Source organism: Chionomys nivalis, chromosome 18 (genome assembly GCF_950005125.1).
Source record: "Chionomys nivalis chromosome 18, mChiNiv1.1, whole genome shotgun sequence".
Lineage (NCBI taxonomy): Eukaryota > Metazoa > Chordata > Mammalia > Rodentia > Cricetidae > Chionomys > Chionomys nivalis.
The window spans coordinates 31982990-31987515 of record NC_080103.1 but is presented as its reverse complement, the minus strand read 5'-3'; the positions used below and the strand labels follow the sequence as shown (position 1 = coordinate 31987515).

General features: G+C 37.0%; 1 pseudogene; it reads right to left on the bottom strand.

The window, feature by feature from the left end:
- Positions 1-2535: 2535 nt before the first annotated feature.
- LOC130889350 (protein SET-like) lies at positions 2536-3394 on the bottom strand (annotated as a pseudogene).
- Between the last annotated feature and the right edge of the window lie 1132 nt (positions 3395-4526).

The window sequence follows — 4526 nt, the reverse complement described above, 5'->3', positions numbered from 1 at the left end:
ACTGCTCAAAGAACAGTGGTGTCATTGTATTATTGCTTTTTTTCTATTATTACTTTCCTTTGCAACCTGTGTTCCTTCTGTGAAATATATAGTTTTCACTTTTATTCTCTATAGTATGAAAGGCCCTTGTACCCAGCAGACATTCAGAAAACATTGAATATATTATTATTATCTGGTAGCATAATTCTATGAACGTTAAGGAGTTTAACAATATTGCAAATTCTCTAAAAAGTCAGTCTGAATTGAGCAATGTTTGAATTGTAGAATGTTTGGTTATAGTATATCGTGTCCATGTATGAAAATGTCATAACAAAGTCATTATTTTCTACAATAAATATATTTTAGTAAAGGAAAATTAATATTAAAAAGACTTGCAATACAGTTACTATATTTGTTTTTAATCTAACATACACATACTACACTTTTTTAAATAATTAATGCATTTATTTGTTATACTAAATGACATTTTAGTGTCTTCCCTGAAAAAATAATCTTTGAAATATTTGAAAGTGATTTTTGCTTTATTTGGATTTCATCTATACGAAACTAAAATTACAGTAATATAGGTTGTGATGTAGCCATAGAGCCAAAATAACTTTCTTCTAGTATCTATAAACTATCTTCACTTAATCATATATATCATGACTACCTCCATAAGTATTTTTACGTATCACACCAACCATAAATCTCCTCAAACTGAGATTTATTCACTAAGCATATATTCAATGACAACCTACTACTTGTGAGATACAATCCTAGATATTAACAGCAATATTTGATAACTTTAAAAACTTGTGTTTGTGTGTGTGTCCATGCACCACACCTATCTGCAAGGAGGCTTTCTAGATGGACTCAGACATCCTAAGAAGCAAATAAAACATATAGTACATATGCATACAAATATATCATAAACAAATGCATAGAAAATCAGACGCTGACAAGCATGATGAAGAAAAATAAAATAAAGAAGAGATATCAGTTTGAAGACAAAAATAAATGCATGCTTTAATTTTGAAAGAAAAACATTTATTTTTATTTTATGTGTAGTTTTATCACGTGGTTTGCCTGCATGTATGTTTGTGTACCACATGTGCATGGCGCCTAGGAAGGTCAGAAGAGGATCATAGAACCCATGGAACCAGAATTACAGCCAATTATGAGCCACCATGTGGGTCATGTGAACTAAAGCTTGGTTCACATCAAGAGCAATGTGTATTCTTGACCACTAAGCCATCTGTGTAGCACCTAAATCCAAACACTCTTCGTGTTCATGTGTGTCTCACTTTATATTGCCTATTTTCTTTCCTGTTTCTTGCATCCTTACAATATCTGTGCATGTACTACATTGTGAGACAGTATGATGAGGTCTATGTGGAACTAAACTCACAGAAACATAGATTGTAATGCAGTCATACAGCCAGAAAGTTCATTTGAAGCACTGGGAGAAATAGCAAGGCCTGAAGCACACACATTCAGAGATGAAAATTAATGAAGTTCACAGATGCTAAAGCCATGTCAAGTGCTTTGGTCAGTTTTCTCATGATGAGACAATGGGAAACAGTTTAGGAATACATGTCTAAGTGGAGCTTTTATGATAATATGTTGGGTTTAAAAATCAGTGAGATAGGTTATTTTGCAGAGACTATTTTTTTTCCACTACAATCATATGGAGATGATTCCTCGTTCTTGTGTGTGTGTGTGTGTGTGTGTACACATTGGTTTTAATGTAACAAAGCAACTTATACACTTCAACATTTACAATGACCATCTTTTTCCTTTCAGTGAAAACCAAAAAAACTAAAACTAAAAATAATTAAAAATAAAGTTACAACAGAGAATGTGAACTTCAAATAAACCCTAAGGGTTCTGCTGATTCTCCCATAGACTGGCAGTGCTCAAGTCATCGTTAGGAGAGAATTTTATTTTAAAAGTGTCATCTTAAACTGCAAGGATGTCTGTTAAACATCACAATTGCACATGCCAAAGGAGAAGCCATGTTGTCACAATGTCCGCTTACCCTCCTGACACCTCAAACCCACCCTTGCTGACATTCTATGCTCCCCACCCTTTTTCTTTTTATTAAACAGGAGAAAGTAGAGAGATAACATGTCGGTAAATGCTGTCTGTATTCACGTAGAAACACAGTCAAATCTGTGAGGTCAATATACAGAGAAAGGAAAAAAGCTAAAATTCTATGCACTACTACACAGGGGCCTAGCACCTCCTAGCCTCCTGCAGAACCAAGAGGGGTGGAGGGCTTCGGGTGATGGTGATAAATCCACAGTTTGAGACAAGAATGGGTAGAAACTAATTTATAACAGAATAGTGGAATTGTTTTCCCATTGTATTCTGCTAAAGGTATTTCCCCCAAAATAAGCTGAGAGCCATAGTGTTGAGAAGAGAGACTTCAAAACAAGAGCAAAAGGGGGATTGGAGGGAGGATGGAAATGACTGCAACTTGCTCCCAGGGACTGGAGGAAATTAAAAAAGAAAAAGAAAATAAAAAAAGAGGTTGGAATCCATCAGTCTTCTGTGCTAATCATCTTCCCCTTCATTGTCCTCTCCTTCTTCCCCTCCATCATCATCTTCATCTTCATCTTCTTCATCAATATCTTCCAAGCCTTCATCAATTCCTTCCTCTTCACCATCATCACTGTCATCATTTTCTGCCTCCCCTTTTCCATCATTCCCATCAGGAACCATATAGTACCTCAGTAAGTTTGGCAAAATATCGTCTTTGATGACCTCCCCTAACTCATCTGCATCTGCGTCAAAATGGTCAGGAAACCCGGTAAAACAGCTCTTTGTTTCTTCCTGTCAGCTTTGTTCTGCATTTGACTCCAATGTTTTCTCAAATCCTTTCCAGATTTCCATTTGATTTCAGTGAACTTTGAAGATGGGTCACCACTCTCGTTCAGATGAAATTCTTTGGAGAGGACTTTATCTTCAACGTAAGGATTTTCATCAAAATAAAAATCTATTCTGTAACCTGATTTAATGTCTTCAAATTCTGTCACTTCTACTCTGGTCAAGTAACGCAGAGCCTCTCTGTCTTCTTCCCCGAGCAGCGCAGACACTTGTGGGTGGCTGACGCATGTTGTTGTCCCAAAATTTGGGATTTTGGCAATCAATTCTTACCTCTTCTGAAAAAAAAAATGGTTGGCAGAGTTTGTTATATTTTTGTTCTACTTTCAAATTTTCCTCACTAGCCTGTCCATTAAGTCTCTGTTTCATTTTGTACTTCCTCAAAATGTCCAATAGCTTCTTGCTCTTCTTTTTCTCCCTTCTGCAGACTGGGAGAGGCCGACTTGTCCTCCAGTTTCTGGGTAGCAGCCAATTTGTGTTTTTTGGACTGAGGCAGGAGTGCAGATTGCTGTTTTAGGGGCCATGGCATAAGGGAAGTGGCTAGAAGACAGGCTCCAGAGGCCAGGTGTGTACACTAGGAAGAAATTCGCAGGAACCATGCCTTGTTATTTATATCCAGAATCTCGCTTGTAAATAGTGGGGCATATGTAGGGACACTATGAAGTTCATGAAGAAATTAATACTTAAGATGTCATTTAATAAAATTGGGATTTCTTGAGAAATCTGATACATAGTGTAGATAAGGCACTTATGAAAAAAATCAGAAAACAAAAAAGCAAGATGATAAAGAAAGATGCAGAAGAAAGGAGGAAGGAAGACAGGAGAGAGAAAGGGGAAGGAAAGGAGAAAGGGGGATAAGAGGGAGAAAAGGGGAGGGTAAGGAGGAAGGAAAACGGGGAAAAGGGAAGGGAGTGGGAGAATAAAATCAGGAAAAGGGGTAAAGAAAAGATGACCCAAAAAGAGAAGAAATTAGAACAGAGTTGTGTCAACATATGAAAGAAATGTCACATCTTGGTGAAACATTACCAAATGTCACATTAAAAACCCAAACCTCAAACCTTTGATTTTTTTAACTTCCCCTTCTCCACAAAGAATGATTTTTCTTTTTATTTTGTTAGTTCTTTACAACATTTCTAGGCATTGAAACCTCTCTCGTCTTAGGTTTATATATGACTTCTTGAACCATGTGCTTCTTTGGGCAATGACCATTGTAAAATCATCGCTTCAAGAGTTCTGGATACATCTTTGTCTTTGTAGTAACCAAATGCAGTGAGTGTGCCCAACATTGAAGCACTTATTAGTGACAGGTTTCTTCTGGTGTCTTCTGAGGGTTATATGACATCTATATATAGTTTCTCCACCCCTTTAGCAAGACCATAAATTACACATCTCACTTATCTAGTGGTTGACAAAGTGCACTGAAGATGCGGTGGTACAGTGATGTCTCTTTTTTTTATCAGTCTTGCTAGACAGCCTTTGGGCTGACTCTGTTTTTTGTTGTTGCTTGTTGTTTGTTTGTTCTTGGTTTCTCAAGACAGGGTTTCTCTGTTATTTTGGAGCCTGTCCTGGAACTTGCTCTTATAGACTTGTAGTTCAAAGCTGGTCTTGAACTCACAGATATCTGCCTGCCTCTGCCTTCCAAGTGCTGGGATTAAAGGTGT